The following is a 20,772-nucleotide window of genomic DNA, read 5'->3' on the forward strand; positions in this document are numbered from 1 at the left end:
GGGAGCTGTCTATATGTGGAGAAAACTGTGGGGTGTATCCGCAGTGGTGCTGTGTTGTTTATATGATGCAGAAGCTACTGTGGAGCCATGCCAGGGCTTTCACCTGAAGCTCCAAAATAAAAAAGTTGGGGACTTAGCCTGACATTTTTGTCCGAGGCACAACGAGAACGGCACATCGCCATCTGCCGCTGTAGGCCGGAGTCACGGTGAATGGCGGACGAACGACGACCCCTGATTGGTGGCTGTCCGCCTGGGCAGGGGGGAGAAGGTGAACTGGCGGGCCAGTGAGCTGAAGGGCCACCAGAACACCCCTATGCTGCCTTCCTCACCCCCAGAGAACTCGGAGGGCTGAGTAAACGTACAGGCGACTGGGCTGCAAGAACCGTGTCTCCTCCTCCTCCTCCCCCACGCAAAAAAAGACGAATGAGGAACTGACTAGCAAAGGGGGGGAGTGGGTCCCTGCCTGTGGGGTACCTGGTGCTGCAAGCACAGTTCAGACAGCCACGTGCTTTCTTCAGCTGTTCCTTTTGCGTCGGTGTGTCAAGGACGCTGCTTGCAAGGGAACTAGGACAGTGAGGGAGATGATCCCCCCACCATGATGATCAATATAAACCCTGCACTTGCTCCTGCAAGTGGGGATAAGATGGTGCAACCCCCCAGGAGCGAAACTGTGGGGTTTTGAGGGCTTGCAGCACCAATGTGCCGTTATCAAGACACCCCCAAGCATAGCTTGCCTTTTTCTGCATACCCAGCCTTTAATTTAAAGCAGTTCCAAATTATCCAAATTATGATAGCGTTCAAATAATAATAAAATGTCACAACAGAGCATTAAAATAATTCAGGACAATTTAAAAAAAAATGCACGTGTCTTTGGGGCTCTCTTAGGAAACTGATACTGTAAAACAATGTTGGGCAACTTGTGAATCTCCAGATGTTTTGGCTGCAAGTTCCATCATCCTTTACCATTAGTTAGGCTGGCTGGGAGTGATGGGAGTTGTAGGTTAAAACATGTGGAGGGCTAAAAGTTGGCCACCCCTGCTGTAAAGGCTGCTCTGGATTTCTGTGGAGGGGGCTGGAAAGCATTTTTGTGTAAAACTTGTTCAGGGGCAACTCTGTATGTCATTCACAGAAAGGTTCCTATTGCGCTGTCTCCTAGGAGGCAATTTCCCCTACGGAAGGGTTTTATATTTGTAATATGTGGATTCACTTGAAGATGTTGCTTCTAGCATCTTCTGTTTTCTCCTCTTTCCCCCTCTCCCCATCCCCATTCCTGCATGTTGATGCTGTCCTCCATTTTGTCTTATTGCTCTGGAATCTGGACTTCCCACCATTTCAGAAAATGAGAACATGAAATGATGCATTTCCACCACACAGAAACAACTGCATATTGCAACAAATTTATGTTGCACATTTGCCCACTTAGGCAAGGAACAACCACATTACTAAAGGGTAGCTACATCACAGTTCCTCTGGTGAGGAATAGTTAGTACTACTACTGACTAGCTTGGCTCATGCATGGCAACCATATTGGCAAAATTCACTGCTCACTAGGTCTTGTGCTGTATTAGGAAAATGTGCCTCTCTCTAAAGATATCATAATCTAGCACAGGGTTAGGCCCAATCCAAAAGGACTAAAACACACTAAAGTTGTGGACTGTGCATGGGGACCATGCACTATGAATCACTTTTAGCAAAGTTTCTGACACTGTGGAGCTGCACAGAGCTCGAGAAATTCAGGTCAGCTGCACTTTAAATCTCCTCAACCACAATGACATGTGGTAAAGTAGCAGTATGAATAACAAGTGAACACAGGAAGGTCAGTTTCTTAACCTTGCTGGAAGTTTAACATTTGGAAGTGACTTTTTAATTTTTAATTTGCAAATAATAAACAAAAACAAAACAAAAAAGGGGTAACCCGCAAAAGAGGAGAAGAATAGCAACAAAAAACATATAATAAAAAACATCTGTACACAATAATAATTTACATCACCCTTAATAACAAAAGGGAGGGGGGAAGTAGGATTTGACACTTCAATTTCAAATATATATGTTAATATAACCGGTCCATATATCTAAATACGCACCATTCAAGATTCACAACAGCAGGGGATATCTTCAAATGTAGCAAGAGCAGTAAGATCTTCACTCCATTGAATGATAAGTGGTGGGTGTTTATCCCTATGCAAGTTCAGACAGAAAAAGGTTCTACAGTTCCTGGCATATCTTTCAAAACAGAATATTGCACATGGATGAAAAATATCGGAGAAAGCAATATTTTAAAAGGCTTTAAAAGCACAGAACCTTGAAGGGTTACTAAAGCAGGCATGGGTCAAATTTGGCCCACCTGGCCCGCTCTGACCCCAAAGACTAGTAGGTAGAGAAATCCCCGCTGTTACCCCTGATCAGTGATTGGAAGTAATAGCAAGGATTCGCCTGTATGGCACTCGTCATCACAACTGGGATGTGAACCGCCCAGAGAGCTTTGTGAACCGCCCAGAGAGTTTCGGCTATTGGGCGGTATAGAAATGTAATAAATAAATAAATAAATCAACTGGGAGGGCAAATAGTGTGCAACAAAGCTTCCTGGCAACATCTGGCCTGTGGAGGGCATGGTGGTGGTGAAGGGGGGGGGCACCGAGATGCAGTTCTTCACATCTGTGTAAAAGGTTGCACTTCCTCATCAAGGCAATAATGAACATGCAGAAATGAAACACTAAATACAAGGGAAAAGAGGAGACTCCCCAATTATGTGCCACTAAACTGGAGTACCAGTGCTGGGGCACAAGTGTACATGTTCAGCAGTGTTTATCTATGGAGGAACTGCTATTATGTTTCAGTATGGAATCTTGTTTGGCTGTTGTGTCTCATTAAGTTAATCGTGGACAATCCAAAACTCAATAAAGGTTAGGTTGTTGAGATAAAATTGAATCTAAAATTACCTGCCTTCAGGGTACGTTATGCAAATAAAGGACGAGGCATTCAATTCTGCTTAATGTCAAATCAAATAGAGAGACAGCATATTCAGGGTGGTCTAAAAGAGCTGTAGGTCTAAAGAAGAAGTTCTGATTGTTTTTTGGTTAATAAGTTATTTTCCCAGCATGTTCAAAGTAATTTTCCCTCTGTTTTAATAATGTATTTTGTAATGCTTTGTGAATCATGCTCTATTCTGAGTCTGCTGCACTTTCTGTTAAATTTTAAAAGAAAACTTGTTTTATCTTTGCCCATCACCTTGTATCTGCTTTATTATTCTCATTTATTATTTAGTTTGTGGGTTCACCCACACTGAACTAAGTGCCTTTTAAGAAAGGAGAAGGAAGAGTTCCTGCAATGAAGAGTGGAGTCTCTGATGTTTTAAGGCAAGGAGCAGCCTGCTGGAACTGCAGTGGAGAAAGGTCACCAAAGAAAATTCTATGCCCAGAACAATTCTTGTGGTGGTGATCCTTCTTTTAAAATGCTTCCTCCCTGAAAAAAAGTCTCCATGGGAACTATTGAGAATTGGTTTGTTCACAGGAAAAAAAATATTTTGTATGAACTTGAGTGGAAACTTAGAGGCGGCTGCTTGAAACCCAATCTCGTGTAAGGTGTGTGGCCTAGATGCTATTACAGCATAAAATTCTACCTATCCACCCTGAAAAAAATCAACCCACACAATCTTTTGTTATAGTTGGCATTCTGCTGTGGCCAAGTCACAGTGCAGGATTCATGAATTTCACCAGATCAGCAGAGAATTCTCCACAGTATGTTAACTTCTAAATAACCAGGGATTAACATGTATATGGGAGAAACAATGATCATAACTCAGTCATAGATAAAATAATGTTTTGCCATTATGTGGTTTTAAATTGCGCTCTCTCTCTCTCTCTCTCTCTCTCTCTCTCTCTCTTGATTTTAGTATTTTGATTTGGCTGGAGAAAAAGCCCAACTCCCTTGGCTGAACTTTTCCACCATCTCATCAGTAGCAGCACTAGACAGCAGACATTTTACATTTGTATCTCTCTTGCTGTCTTGGTTAGAACCTTCAGAGTCTTCATGTTCTCACGGTAGGTAACAAAGCTATAAAAGCTGCATAATTCATAGAAAATTCTGTTTGAAAGGCATATTTGGAAACCTTATGTCTCACATGAGCCTTTACTTGTCCAGACCACAGAATTTTTGTCCAAGGACTCTAACTTCAGGAGGAATAAAGTTCTTGGGAAGTAACTGCTGGGAACACCTTTTTATATGCTGTTGCTGCTGAAATGTATTGCTGAGATTGCACATTAAAAGGATACTCTTGATAGGTCTTGGGAATTAATGTACAATGCACCAGTAATAGATATGCACACAGACTGTGGCCAATTACTCTGCTAAAGACCAATGCCCACCTCCTTATTTAAAACACGGGCAGTTTTTCCCATTAAATACACTTACAGCGCAATTCTACTCATGTCTACTTGGAAGCAGGAGCTTTTCTACACGAGACTGTTAATCAATGTATCTACTTTTGGTTTCATGGCAGAATTGAGATCTGTGCTCTACACAAAGAGCTTTGCCCTTCCTGCCTTTCCACTACATAACTTCTAGGTGGCACTGTGTAATAGCAGAATAACACAAATACGCAAGTATTTCTTTCACTTTCAAAAATAATACCCCATTTCCCCCACTCTAAATAAATAAATAAATGTGAAAGTGCTATTAAAAAACAGAAGTGAAACTGAAGGATCATGACATTTTCTAAAGAACCTATAAACAACCATGAGTAAGGAATAACTAAACACACACACACACACACACACACACACACACACTGAAAGTGCTCATTAGACACAAAAGTGAAGATGGAGGATCATGGCATCATCTAAAGAACCCATAAATAACCAGGAATGGGGAATGATGAGGGCACAATAAATGCTTCATGTAGAAAAGCCTGGGAATACAATTGCAGCCTTAAGCAATTCACTAAGTTTTTTTTTTGGGGGGGGTGTACGTGCGTGTTTGTGCTTAGAAATCAGTTAATATCAATAGTCTAACAAATAGATAAAGATATCTGGAAGCAATTGACACCACCTAAGATTCTCTTTTGGGAGTCAGCACTTGCATGTGCTTTATGGATGTTTCAGCTGTGCTGGCGTAAATTGTGGCTTGCAATACTTTATCTATGTGCTGTATTTTATTATTTGTTGATATGAGAGAGAGAGAGATTGATATGTAACCCACCTTGAGGGCCTGTTGTTGGGCTATTTGAATGAGATATAAATAACTACTGGTGTTACCGCGACTGACCTTTCCTTTGTCAAGTAGACTGGATGTTAATTAGGACTGACCTGAAAGCTTGACTTTGCTGCACAAAAAAGCAGGACTGAAGCTGGCAGTGGCCACAGGAAGTGTTTTGAGGCACTTCTCATTTGGTGTGGCAATGTGTTGTTCTGTTTTAACTTTACTCTTTTAAAAAATTACTTTTTGCTGCCATAGCCTCCAGCAACAAAACATCTTCCAGCAGTCATCATTTCCCCACCCCTTTTCCCACAATGCTCCAGGGAATGATGCTAGTTCCTGATGTAGTTCAGCCTTCCCTAATCGGGCGCCTCGGAAAAGTGTTGGACTACAACTTCCATCACCCCAGCTATGTTGGCTGGGGATTGTGGGAGTTATAATCCAACACTTCTGGCATACCAACTCTGATGGCTGTTGCAACAAGGCTTGAACCCTGCTATGCAATCACATATTTTCAAAAGCACCTACAAAATGCAATGCATCCAGACTAGTACACACTTTGCTTAACGTGCAAGTACATGTGGGCCTAATCTACACCAAGCAGGATATTGCACTATGAAAGTGGTATGAAAGCAGTATATACGTGGGGGTGCCTTTGAAAACGGTCCGGAAACTTGAACTGGTACAAAACGGGGCATCCCATTTACTAACAGGGACTGGCCAGCGAGACCACATCATGCCAGTCTTTCTACAACTTCACTGGCTGCCAGTCCAGGTCCAGGCCCGATTCAAAGTGCTGGTACTAACATTCAAAGCCCTAAATGGCTTGGGGCCAGGTTATTTGAAGGAACACCTCCTCCCATATGTACCTGCCCGGACCTTAAGATCATCCACAGGGGGTCCTTCTCTGTGAGCCCCTGCCAAAGGAAGTGAGGCAGGTGGCTTTCTCTGCTGTGGCACCCTGGCTGTGAAATGAGCTCCCCAGAGAGGTTCGCCTGGCACCTACACTGTATTCCTTCCATCGCTAGCTGAAGACCTTTTTATTTTCTCAGTATTTTAACACCTAATTTAACTTAAATTCAAACTTTGCTGTTTTAATTCCATATTTTAATCTATATCAATTTCTGTTGTGTGGTTTTATCCTGGTTGTGCTTTTTATATTGTATTTTGTATTTATGTTTTTAGACTGTTGGTTGTTTTATTTTGCTTTTCATGGTTTTAATTTTTGTAAATCGCCCAGAGAGCTTTGGCTGTTGGGCGGTATAAAAATTAGGGATGTGCTCCGCTTCTAATCGGACCGGCAAATTAGAAGCGGAGCGGGGTGCTTCGCCTCCCCTTAAAGCGGAGGCAAAGAGGATTGGGGGGGCTGGCGGAGCGTTGCGAAGAGGATCGAGGTGAAGGCGGATCCTTCACCTCGATCCGGAGCTCCGCAAGAAAGGTAAGTGGGGTTTACTGGGCCCTGCCGCTGTCGCCCATGCGGCGACAGTGGCAGGGCCCGGTAAATCCCCCTCCCTCCTCTCCCTTACCTGCGTCCGTCCGCGGTCCCTCGGCTTCTTCAATTGAGCCCGCGGCTCAACCAGTAAGTCTTGCGGCCCAGACTTCCTGGTTGAGCCCCAGGCTCAATTGAAGAAGCCGAGAGACCGCGGATGGACGCAGGTAAGGCCCCCCTCCCCCTTGGTCCCTTACCGGGCTCTGCAGGTAAGGGAGAGGAGGGAGGGGGGCCTTACCTGGCGCCACTCCCCTCCACTGCGGAGCTCCGATTCAGAGCTGGAGCTCTGCGGCGAAGAGGAGCGGACTATGGGCGGAGCGGCGCGGAGCGGGCCTGATCCGAAATTTTCGGATCGGCCCGCGGGGCGGATCGGGGGGTCCATGCACACCCCTAATAAAAATGTAATAAATAAATAAATAAAAGAGGCAGGACCCCACACTACTGCTTTTTAGCAGCACTGAAGTTCAGTGACAACTTTTGGAGCCCATTGACACATACCATATTCTGCTTTTATAACGCTATACCCTGCTTGGTGTGGCTCCTGCCTTTTATATACCGCTTTCATAGTGCAATATCCTGCTTGGTGTAGATTAGGCCCTAGGTATCAGCCAGGCATGGGTCCAAGCAACTGTTGAAAGAATGGCTGCCAAAAACGATTTCTGTTCATAAGCACACCATTATTATTTTTTAAAGTGACAAAGGAAAAAGTTCTCCTTGTGATTCTGAGCAAGCGACAGTGAAAAGTTCAAGTGGCTGCACTCACCTCACTTTATATGTTGTGAGCTGAAGCTCCGAATAGCCTTTCTGTGGCTTTTCTTGTGGAAGTGACCATCAAGAAACATCCTTCCAGGATGGGAAAGAAGATTCTGTTTGCATGTCACATTTAGCCACAGTGGGTTAATTAACCAACTTAGCTTCAAGATGCATGCCAGTAGCCATTTTGAATATGTAGGGAATGTGCCACAGCTTGTTGTATCATTGGGGGGGGGGGGGTTAATTGAGGGTTAAACAAACCTTGGATAACCCTAGAACAACTCGTCCTGCCAACATTGCCAACCCTGAAGTTGTCTGCCATAAACCCCATTTCCTCTCTGCCATTCTTTCTCCTTGTCATATGCAGATCTCAAAATAACATTTTCCGCCCGTTCTTTGGATTAGTGGAATTGGATCTGTTCTCAGATGTCAGTTTTCTTGTAGAGATTAAGGTCTGCTCCAGCTGGAGAAGATATTCAGGAGATCAAATGTATATTTTTAGCAAACTTCTATGGGGCAGAACTGCTTTAATGATCATACATTAGCATAATATTTAATACTATTAAACATTAAATTATCTGAAGCACAGATTTAATCCCCAATATCTTAATTAGGGAATCAGATAATACGTCTGCTATTTTTAAAAAATAAAAATGTGTTAATATACTGCCTGAATCCAACACATGTATAACTTAAAGATATAGAATAGCATAACTAGCTAGGTTGTGCATTGGATCTGAGTAAGACCCAAAGTGGTCTGAATAAATACCCTTCAGATTTTAAGGTGTTTTCACACATGGCACGAACGTGCCATTGAGCCATCTCTGTGTTATTTATGTACACATGTGAATGTTCTCAATGGGAGAGACAAAAGTAAATATACATCTGAGCCTCTGAAGTAGGGTTATCACCCCATAATAAATCAAATTATTTTAATTGATTAAATCTGCATAAACCATGAATGCTTCTTGTTGCTGCTACCTTTTGTTTTTTAGCAGACACACTACTAACCAAGCTCAGCTACACTAAACTCATGGATTTCTAAAAAAATTTTTTATGAACCTGCAATTGCTTTCTAACAGGGAAGACCCCCCCAAAAAAAAATTTTTTAACACACCCCAATAGTGGGCAAATTAACCATTGCTATGATTTCAATCACTGGCTAAAAACTCTAAAATGTAGGTGAAAGCTAGTTTCTCACAAAATGAATGGGCAGAATAGTGGCTGTACATTTTGCCTTGTTGTCTGGGTAATATAAGGGCTAGAGACCTGGAGATGGTGGCTTATCCAGGGGAAGTCAATTGCCACACATTTGTATGGACATCCATGTCACTACCACTGCTCTTGGTCATCCAATGCTCCTGGTACATTTTTCTGCTTCTTCCGTAAGGGCTGCCAAGTTGCAGCTTAAGCAATGAAGTGGCTACTAAGTGTAAACAGGCATGGGAGTAGTAGTACCATGTTTTTGTAAAGAAGTGATTTTGGCAACTGCACATCTGTATACATAAGGTACAAGTTTGAATATGTGGTGGTTGCACGTTAGTCACAGATGCTTTAGAAAAACGTTGTGGGTAATGAAGACGGTAGGCAAATACTGCATGCAGCAGGAGGAAGTAGACAAGGAACTCAGCTGTATGCAAGAATGGGTCCCTACAATTTAAGCCCCCACCATAATACCACAAACAAATTAAGACTGAACACATGATAAAGCTTTACAGACAGAAACAAATGTTTAGGTTCAGGCTGTAAGATCATAGCTTGATGCACTTATCACCAACAAATATAATATGTGAATAGGGTTTTAGACTTAGACCGGGGTTCAAATTAGGTATGGAGGAGAAATTCATTTGATTTCAATACGAATTTACCTAATTTTACAATTTTGAAGCAAAATGTGAACTGAAACGCAGTTATCCTTTTATTTATTTATTTATTTTATTTATTTAAGGATTTTTATGCCGCCATTCAGCCAAAAAAGGCTCTCATGGTGGCTTACAAAAGTATTTCTTATCCTTTGAAATTCACACTTTCTTAAATTTTGAAATGGAGTTCTGTAGTTTAAAAAAGCGCATATAAAAAACATATAATAAGGAAAAGTGCATATATTAGTGAAAATAACATTAAAATTGTTTGCAAAAATGTGTGCATTAGACAATGTGTACAAAAAGGCATGTATCTGGAGAAAAGTGCAAAAAAAAATGCCTACGAATTTTCATGCAAATTGTTTAAACTAAAAAAAACCCTAAAAGTTTGGGACCAACTGAATTTATGATAGGGGGAAGAATCTCAAAGTTTGAGATAAACCAAACTGAAGCTTGGAAAAATGAAAAACTGAGAGAAACCTACATTGTCTCTGCAGAGGCCACCAGTGAGGGAGGAAGCAGCAGCCAGTCACCTCTCCACCGTGCCTGGGTCCAGCTCCAGCTCAGAGCCCCCTCCCTCCTGCTACCAACTGTCTCTGCAGAGGCCACCAGTGAGGGAGGAAGCAGCAGCCAGGCACCTCTCCACCGTGCCTGGGTCCAGCTCCAGCTGAGAGCCCCCTCCCTCCTGCTACCAACTGTCACTGCAGAGGCCACCAGTGAGGGAGGAAGCAGCAGCCAGGCACCTCTCCACCGTGCCTGGGTCCAGCTCCAGCTCAGAGCCCCCTCCCTCCTGCTACCAACTGTCACTGCAGAGGCCACCAGTGAGGGAGGAAGCAGCAGCCAGGCACCTCTCCACCGTGCCTGGGTCCAGCTCCAGCTGAGAGCCCCCTCCCTCCTGCTACCAACTGTCACTGCAGAGGCCACCAGTGAGGGAGGAAGCAGCAGCCAGGCACCTCTCCACCGTGCCTGGGTCCAGCTCCAGCTGAGAGCCCCCTCCCTCCTGCTGTCAACTGTCTCTGCAGAGGCCACCAGTGAGGGAGGAAGCAGCAGCCAGGCACCTCTCCACCGTGCCTGGGTCCAGCTCCAGCTCAGAGCGCCCTCCCTCCTGCTACCAACTGTCTCTGGAGAGGCCACCAGTGAGGGAGGAAGCAGCAGCCAGGCACCTCTCCACCGTGCCTGGGTCCAGCTCCAGCTGAGAGCCCCCTCCCTCCTGCTGTCACCTGTAACTGCTGAACTTTCCAACTAAGATTGTAGTGCCTGAATTTCCTTTCCTTTCCCTCCTCCTCCTCCTCCCTCCCAATCCCCTTTCCTTTTGTGTCATGTCTTTTAGATTGTAAGCCTGTGGGCAGGGACTGTCAAGAAATACTTTTGTAAGCCGCCATGAGAGCCTTTTTTGGCTGAATGGCGGCATAAAAATCCTTAAATAAATAAATAAAAATAAATAAAAAAATGTGTACCCAGCCCTAGTTCAAATCTTTCCACAGCTATACATCACAATGGGTGATGATGAGTCAGTCACCTCAGCCTAATCTCTCTCTCACACACACATGTTATGAGGATAAAATTCTGGGGAGACATATACGCCAGCCTAATCTCACTAGAGACTATGTAATAAATGAACATAATACATATTCCTCCTAATTCTAGAATCGTCCAGATTTGGAACGTGCTTAACTGCATGCTTAGGATCAGATGTTTCACTAAATTAAAATAAGAAGTATAAGTTTCGTTAGAAAAAGCATTGTTTGCTTACTGTACCCGAAGCTGTGTGGGTGTTGCATTAAAAATACATATTTTGAACCAGAGAAATGACTGTGCTGGGAACATACTGTGCAGATATATGTTGATTTGTATAATTTATTCAGTTTCTCCTGTTTAGGATGTTTCACAATTTGGGATTTTTGGCAAGGGGGACAATACAAGGGAAGAAAAATGTGAGGGAGTAACAGAACAATTATACACATGTCTGCTTAGACACAAGTCCCATTAAGTTCAACAGGATTTACTAGGCTAAGGATGGCAGTCTAAGAATATAAGTAGGGAGATAACTGGATCTCTACCTGGTGGACTTTGTACATATGTTTATGTATGCCTCAACTCTTATTGCTCTGTGCACTGGCTAGCTTTTTGCACCAATACCATGCCACTACAAAACATAGTCATTCTGAATCAGTTTTGATTTTGGGCTGTGTTGAAGGGCGGTCTGGCTGACGAAAGAGGAGGGCGTGGTGAGTTGCTCAAAGGAACGGACTTGTTCTGAGTTGTTCGAATGGACTTCTGCTGCTCGCCACTCTCACTGCTCTCACATTGCTATTTCTCCTCCTCAAAAGGCAGAAACAGTGCCTAATCGATCAAACGCTAAATCATTAAAACAGTAGACAACAGAAACAGAGTGAGGGGGGAAGGCGCCCACATCCATCACAATGTCCGTCAACCACAAGAACCAATGAACTGGAGGGGAAAAGAAAAGGGGTGGGGTGGGGAGATACCAGGAAGCAGGAGCCGGAGCAGGTAAAAAGGTAAACAAGGCAAAATAGCTCAAGTACGCACACATGTGAAAGTGACCAGCGCTTGATGCGCTAATGAAACAGAGGTGGAAATTGCAGATGCACGCCTGGAAAAAAAGTAGGTATGATGGAGCTCTTCAGCTATTCACTTTGCCCGAACATCAAAACTGCAATTTCCATTAGATCAGTGCTCTCTTTTAACAGTAGCTGATAAATCAGATTTCAGGGAAGAATATAAAATGAAAGGAGAAACAAATTGTGATCCAGTCTTTATGATTCCCCCTCCCCGCATCTGATATCTTGAGGACCCTCTAAACACTAAAAGTGCATCCACTGGCTCTCTAGGCCAGCCTTCCCCAACCTAGTACCCTCCAAATGTTTTGTACTAGGGTCCAGGTTATCTGAAAGACCGTATTCTCTCTTATGAGCCTGCCCGTGCTTTGAGATCTCCTGAGAAAGCCCTTCTTTCAGTCCCACCACCATCATAGGCACGCCTGGTGGGAACATAGGAGAGGGTCTTCTTGGTGGCTGCTCCAGTGCTCTGGAACTCTCTTCCCAGAGAAGTTAGACTGGCTCCCTCCTTGATGAACTTTCGGAGGCAGGCAAAAACCTTTTTGTTCCTGCAGGCCTTTGGTGATTAATCTGGGCCTCCATCTGTGCTAAGGACTTTTAAAATTGTCATGTATTTTAAATGTTCAAATATTGGAATATATTTTAAACTTTTGCATATTTCTATTCATAGGTTTTAAAATGTATATGTTTTAAATTTTGTAAGGCCACCTTGAGGCCCAGTATTGGGCAAAAGACAGGATACAAATAAATATAATAACAATAATAATAATTCAATTCCCATCAGCACCATCCAGCATGGCAATGGTCAGGAATGCTGGCAGTTGTAGTCCAAAACATCTGGAGGCACCAAGCTGGGGAACCTCAGTCTCTCCATGGACCTTAGTTTCTCCCTCACTACCAAAACTGTTGATATCAAAATTGTTACAGAACTTCCACAGCAGGTAGAAATCTGAAATAGGGTATATGCATGGTCTGAAACATCCTCATTATGGAAATGTTTGAAACTGCGCTGTAGTGGGGAGAAACTGCATGCCCTTGCCGAGGTAATCCAGCCTGCCCAAACCTCCTTACCAGAGTGTCAGGACCATTTGCCTTCACTTGTGACTTCCAGTCCCAGACGCATCAGGCCTGTCAGGTGGCTGCTGCACAGCTGGGCTAATCAAGCCACAGCTGTTCAAACAATATGGTGCTCGCCATGTCTTTTGGATTGCAATGCCCATAAGCCACAGCCAGGATGGCTAATGGTCTGGGATTATGGGAGTTGCAGTGGAGAGCACCAGATAGCCTACTCCCAGCAAGGACAGCAGGGAGAGCAGGGCCATAGAACAAAGCTTCTGGGTCTGTCAAGATAAGAGGGCTCTTGGCTTTCAAGAGGGGACCGCTAGAAGGACAGGAGAGAGAAACAGGGTGGGGGCATCCCACTACCCACCTCTACAAAGTCAGTGCAAGGGGTGCTGAGCAAAGTCTGTCTCACCAGGGCTCCTTCTATGTGAGAGCCCTTTCCCACTGGCCAGCCTGCCTCAGACTTCAAGCACGCTATTGGAGTGACTTGGGACTCTGCTATAAGCAATGTTGGGCTCCCCTTTAAGATTATGTCCCCCTGAGGCACATGCTGTTTACATTGGCCTCCGTATATTGCGTTTCCCCAGTTTTCCTTTCTACTTACCTTGACTTCCCATAAGCAGAGGCCTGGCCCATCATGGACCAACAGTGGTCCTTATCACTCCAGATCACAGAATCATAGAATAGCAGAGTTGAAAGGGGCCTACAAGGCCATCGAGTCCAACCCCCTGCTCAATGCAGGAATCCACCCTAAAGCATCCCTGACAGATGGTTGTCCAGCTGCCTCTTGAAGGCCTCTAGTGTGGGAGAGACCACAACCTCCCTAGGTAACTGATTCCATTGTCGTACTGCTCTAACAGTCAGGACATTTTTCCTGATGTCCAGCTGGAATCTGGCTTCCTTTAACTTGAGCCCGTTCTTCCATGTCCTGCACTCTGGGAGGATCGAGAAGAGATCCTGGCCCTCCTCTGTGTGACAACCTTTTAAGTATTTGAAGAGTGCTATCATGTCTCCCCTCAATCTTCTCTTCTCCAGGCTAAACATGCCCAGTTCTTTCAGTCTCTCTTCATAGGGCTTTGTTTCCAGACCCCTGATCATCCTGGTTGCCCTCCTCTGAACACGCTCCAGCTTGTCTGCGTCCTTCTTGAATTGTGGAGCCCAGAACTGGACACAATACTCTAGATGAGGCCTAACCAGGGCCGAATAGAGAGGAACCAGTACCTCACGTGATTTGGAAGCTATACTTCTATTAATGCAGCCCAAAATAGCATTTGCCTTTCTTGCAGCCATATCGCCCTGTTGGCTCATATTCAGCTTGTGATCTACAACAATTCCAAGATCCTTCTCGTTTGTAGTATTGCTGAGCCAAGTATCCCCCATCTTGTAACTGTGCATTTGGTTTCTATTTCCTAAATGTAGAACTTGGCATTTATCCCTATTAAATTTCATTCTGTTGTTTTCAGCCCAGCACTCCAGCCTATCAAGATCACTTTGAAGTTTGTTTCTGTCTTCCAGGGTATTAGCTATCCCAACCAATTTTGTGTCATCTGCAAATTTGATAAGTGTTCCCTGCACCTCCTCGTCCAAATCATTAATAAAAAAAGATAGGGAGACCCTTAATTCTGTTTCCTCCAGTCAAGAATCCAGAGTATGTGCCTTTTTTGTGTGGAACGGATGGGTAAAGCTCCTGGTGCAGTTCCTGTAACATGGAGATTTCTCTATGTCTCTCACTTGAAATTTAGGACTTGAAGATCTCATAACATCCACAGCAGATGATCTGCCCACAGGTCAACTGAGGTTAAGCCAAGCCCCACACAGAAAAGAGATATGTGGGAGTGTCCCCTGTTCTTGAACCATCCTCAGATTGGAGGGATTAAAAAAATTGGTAGTAGTAGCTAGGAATATATCTATGCATGCAAAAGGCAAGATAAGTTTATGTGGCTGCATATATGGGTTTGTCTTGTTAATTGCTGCTGCAGTTCAAATGTTACACTGAACATATAGGCATTAGGGGCAGGACCTGCCGAGTGGGTGTTAGGGGAAAATAACTGATTTCCCAGTTCTCCCTTCGTCTATCTCTGCCCTTCTCTTCTTTTCTCCAAAACCCTCCTTCCCCACCCCGAAATACCACGCAGAATAAACCCAAGTAGGGAAGAAAAAGCCCCATTCACCTATTTGGGTAAGGTCGCTTATTCAGGTGTAAGGGATGAGCCCTGGGGGGGGATCTACACTACTGCTTTAAAGCGCTTTATAACAGTTTTGACTACTGTTGGGGCCCAGGACACACTCCATATACAGGTTTCAAAACGTTTTTAAAGCGCTTTAAAAGCATTAGTGTAGACCCCCCCCCCCCCAAGCCGCTGGTTAAATCACCAGGCGCTTGCTTGCGCAGCTGGCATACACACACACACCTCTTATTTCCTGTCCCCACAGCTCAGCGGGAAACTAGGGAGAGAAATAAGAGGTGGGAAGCTCACCCATCGAAAGGAATGTCAGGCGCCATTCCTTTGGGGGCTTCTTCTTCACCTTCCTTTCCACACGCTCCGGCAGGAATTTGGGAAGGGACAGTGAATACTGATTGGATGGAAGGAAGGTGAGGCGGGAACGTTTCTGCTGCGTAGGCAAGGTGGGACAGGAATGTCCCAGGGGACATTGCGAAGGGGGGGACCGGGGAGGGAGTGGTGAACAGGGATTAGTTAAAGACAATGGAATACGTGGCAGAAATGTCCCAGGATTCATTGCTAAGGGAATCATGGGATCATGGAGTTTTGCAAGGTCAACGGGGTCTCTCCCCATCTGGTCATGTCAGGAAATCAGGGAGGAGGATCAGCTGTGACGATTTGAGCTAGCAACCAATTATTTGTGTACAATGCTTCCCCCTGTATAAAATGAAACGTAAACTTCTGTTCCGGGCCCTTTTCCTTTACATTGGCAAGGGAAAGGGACCTTTGTGCAAAGAGATTTTTGGTACCTGAGGTGGAAAATAAACTTTCCTTTTGAAACTGCATCCGGATGACTTTTTATTTGATTTCATTGGGTTGCAATCCACAATTTTTGTAACATGGGTGATGGTCCCCCTCCATTTGTTGGATGCATGCTTGAAAGGGTTGTTTGAACATCCCGTACATGCTTGTAAGTTCAGACTGCATCTCTCAAGTATAGATTAAAATTCCTAGCTGCTACTAGAAATCTCCCTTCCTCAAATCAAATCTTAGGGCTTTTCTAGAGACATTTATTTTGTGCTCATCATTCCCTACTCCCGGTTGCTTACAGGTTCTTTAGATGGCACTGTGACACTCCAGTTTCACTTCTGCATTTAAGCAGCGCTTTCTGCAAGGTTTTTTTTCAGAGGAGGGGAAATGCAGCATTTCATTGTGGAAGTGAAAAAGTGCAATTTCCTCTTGTGTATTTGTGCTATTTCACTATACCACAGGGCCACCTAGACATTCTGTAGCAGAAAAGCAGGAAAAGTGTGCTTGGATCTCAATTCTGTGACAAAACCGAAAGTAGATACAGCCAATTAACAGCTGATTAACAGCCTCTTGTAGAAAAGTTCTTAAGCTGCAATGTGATGCACATTTATTTAGGAATAAGGTGTACTGTCTGAAATCAGCATCATTTACTTGTGAGGAAACACACAGGATTGGACTTCCAATTATGAAGTAAACTGTTGTGTTGTGACTGGCGCCTGCTTGTCGAGATCCATGGGGGCCCACCAGCATCAGTAATAAGTGGCAATAAGGGTTATTTAACGAGTGAAGTACAGCATTCTCAACCTCTTCGCATGTGACCTGTCCGTCTTCCCTTTTCAGCAGTGGTTCTGGTGGTTTTGATGTCAGTGGGGTGGTGAATCCATTCTAGTTTTCAGTTTTCATAACTTGGGTAGTTCCTTTAGAATTCTGACTGGTTCTGGCTGAAATCTGGACTGGATTCACTGCCCCACTGACTTTGGAGCCACCAGCCTCCACTGCTTTCCAGCACAGGCCTCTCAGTGATCGGGGGGTTCCTGGGCAGACTCACCATGTTCCCACATGGAATAACTCACATAATTGTTTGCTTTCTTCCTGGCTCCAAACTGGACTGGTCAGGGTTGCCAGCTTCTAGCTGCTTCATATCTCAGCAAACCTACCATTTGGGGGAACTGCTTCCGGTGAATTTCCAGTGTGGCCCTAAAACATTAACCCAGAAGCTGAAGAAAACACCTTTCTTAAGTTTGAGCCAGGCACTTTCTGATTTATAATTTAGGATGCAATCCAGGTCTGCTAAAATGTGTGGGAGGTTTGCCATTGACTCTAATGGGATGTTGATTGTGCTGTTAGCTATAACTTGTTTTTTCCAGGGTTGAAGAAGTATAGCTTTTATTTTATCTAGTATCAAATAAATACACTGGGGGCTAATGTTCAAAGGAAGTTGTAAGGGAGAACTAAGAGGGTCAAATCTCTTCAGGATGCAGCCATGATAACACAAGCGCAAATAGAATGCATACCACGGATGAGGAAATGTACGAACAAGGCCACGGGGATAGCAGTGTGATTAACAAGCAGAGTCAAGGAACATGTAAAAGGCAAGCAGGTTTCTTTAAAAAATAATAGTAATAAATAAGCTTTCCTGCCCAAAAAGCAGCAAAAGGTTTGGCAGAACAAATGTAAGTTGAAAATTAGACAAACAATATTTATTATTTACTGAAGAGCATGTTGCTAAAAAAATATAAACATGGAATCTACCCCATAAATTGTAGAACTAAAGAAATGAGCCTTTCAACCAAAATATGGAACTTTGGGGGATTCTTGCTTCTGTGTTTTGGTAACCTTCTACCATTAAAATTATTGAGAACAAATGGAATATTATTCAAGGACAGCAAATTGCTTTGCTAATAAGACAAACCAGCAGGAGGATAGTGAACGCTGAAGAACCTGGTGCCACTTCAAATTTACTGTTCTAGAGGTGGGAGCCTGAGATAAATTAGTGACCGACCTCTTTGCAGAGTCAAGCTTGCATTATGAAGAACTGACTTCCAAATTAGATTACTGCAATGTGCTCTATGTGATGCTGCCTTTGGAGAATGTTCAGAAGCTGCAGCTTGTCCAAAATGTGGCAGCCAGATTGATAATGGGGACCAGTAGGTCTGAACATATACAGTAACATCAATTCTGGCCCATTTACACTGGCTGACTGTATGTTTCTGAGCCCAATTCAAGGTGCTGATTTTAACCTATGAAACCTTACGCAGCTTGGGACCACAATATCAGATGGAGTGTCTCCCGGATATGAACCTACCTGTACACTATGATCGTCATCTGAGATCCTTCTCTGAGGGAGGCTTTGAGGGTGGTGACAAGAAAGAGGGACTTCCTAGTGGTGGCCCCCCAATTATGGAACAACCTCCCCAGTGAAGCCCACCTGGCACCAACACTGGCAGCTTTTCAACACCAGGTTAAGATCTTCTCCTACTCTCAGGCATTTGAGAGCATATGATAGGTTTTTTTTAACAGGTCCAGGGATTTCTCATTCGTATGTCTTTGCATGTGTTTATATACTGCATGTAAATTGTTTTTTATATTGCTACAATATTGTATTTTATGGGGTTTTATTCTTTGTAAACCCAGAGAGCTTTGGCTATTGGGTGGTATAGAAATCTAATAAATAAAGCAAAATGAAATAAAGCCAAATTGTACTTGATATCAGAGTCACCGTAATTAAGAACAGACTACTAAAAGAAATCCAAAGCTCAACTTTGAAAAGGCGCTTGGAATTAGAGTGGCCGTGTGTCCTCCTCTGCAGAGGACAGTTTTCCATTTGAAGGGCTGCCAGAGGACCACCTTTCTCCTTCAAGAGCTGTCCCGTCCAAGGCCAGTTGAAATATAAAGTACCATGAGAAGGGAGGACAGAGGCCTGGAAGCACACAGGCCACCTGGCCACAGCCTCCTCCACCACATTGAAAAGATTTATTTACCCAGATGTCAGAGGGGGCTGGGGGAGAAGGAAGCGGGGAATCTCATGGTAAAATTAGATTTTGCGCATTCACATGCTTGTAAGACAGCCATGAGCATTCCAAGCAGAGAGAGCTGGCGGGGAGAGAAGCCTCACTCCCTGCTGCCGCTGTAAAGGTCAGCAACCAGGAGAATCCAGCTGTAGCCATCAGAGAAGCAGGTTTAAGGGCTCACCATGGGGGTTGTTGTGGCACAGGAATAGAGGCAGTTATAGGTACATTTGGAACGTGCAGGAGAGAAAGCACCTTTCTTCCCTGAGCCTTCTCTACTATCATTGTCAGTCCCAAACTAAATGAAACCTGGGGTGTGTTGTCCTTAGTTTTCTTCATCTAAGGAACAATCTCTTTTATGATATTAAAGAAAGAGAGAAGTTCAGAAATAGTGAGCTCTTTTTGAAATAAAATGAAACATAGAATTAGCTGACTACGAGGTTCCTGTCAGGAACCTAAAACCTTAAGAATAACTCACCAAGATTACATGGGGTGCCGGGGGGGTGGGGGGAACCTGGGACTTTGCAATGTGGTTTAGTCTCCACTTTGGGCAAGCCACTTGAAGACAAAGAGAGATTTCATGAAGGCATTTCAATGAGGACTGAACAACTCCCAGAATGGGAAATTGACCCATCAGTGCTGAGGATGACTACATCATGGGTCCTGGGGTTTGTCCACATGGGAGCTTTGCGCCTGGATTGCTTCGGAGTGGCAGCAGGTGGTGTACATTAGCAATCACCGCTCCGAAGTGATCCAGGGGCAAAGCCCCAAAGCTCCGCACTAAAAAACTCAGGTACTTACCCCCACTTTTTTAGCTTGGAGCAAGGTTCCGTGCCTCTGCGGAGCCTTGTTAAGAAAAATAAAATAAAAATAAAGTGGGGGTTGGAAATCCCAGCAGGGAGGGAGCACCCCGTTCCTCCCCCTTGTTCCCCCCCCCCAGTTAGCTGTAAATGTGATCCCTCTCATTTACAGCTTTTTTTTAAAAATCAAGTCAGTCCTACTTTTAAAACAACAACTAATCTACCCTTCGAAGAGGGGGCGCGGATGCTCCCAGGTGCCCCGAGACTGGCTGCCTGAGTGCTTGGGTGGGCGGATGCAGCAGCAGCAGTGGGAAAGCCCGCAACTGTGCTCCTTCTGATGTAGATGGTCAGAAGGAGCATTGGCTGAGTCCCGGCTCGTGCCGCCAGGCGCAGCATTAGCCACATTGTGAAGATAAGGGCCAGGTAATTCCTGCAAGTACCTTTTTAACATAAAGCTGAGCTATAAAGGGATGAGGGGAATCAAACTTCAGATGTGGAGAAAAGCAGATTTTGGTGGTTATAGATGCTGGGTAACAACTGGATATGTCCTTTGTTTAGAGACATTTCTAGAAAGGAGTAAGGGAAGTTGGGTTCTTCACATTAACACTGGCCTATCTTAAAGGGCTTTTGCAAAGATTAGTCAGATACTGGGTGTGCAGTGCTCTGAGCACTTAGGAAAGTGAAATTTTAATAACACGAAGTTAATAATTTTTTCAACCATGTAATTGCATCTTGATCAGCTTGGTTGAATCACATGGGAACGTGCTTCATAGAAACAGCTTCTTAATGAAGAGCTGCCCATATTAGTTCCATTTAATTGACTACTACACCACTAGTGTAACCTACAAATTGGGCCTTACATTCTGCGTAGAACTTAACAGTACATGAGTAACTTAGGATGCAGTCTTATGCATGTTAAGACAGAGAAAACTCCTACAATTCCCAGCATGGCCCAGCCCAGCATGGGAGTTGTAGGAATGTTGGGAATTGTAGGACTTTTATTCTTTCTAAACATGCATAGGACTGCACCCTTAAATGCTTCTTCCTTTCTTTG

This window comes from Elgaria multicarinata, chromosome 5 (genome assembly GCF_023053635.1).
Source record: "Elgaria multicarinata webbii isolate HBS135686 ecotype San Diego chromosome 5, rElgMul1.1.pri, whole genome shotgun sequence".
Classification (NCBI taxonomy): Eukaryota; Metazoa; Chordata; class Lepidosauria; order Squamata; family Anguidae; genus Elgaria; species Elgaria multicarinata.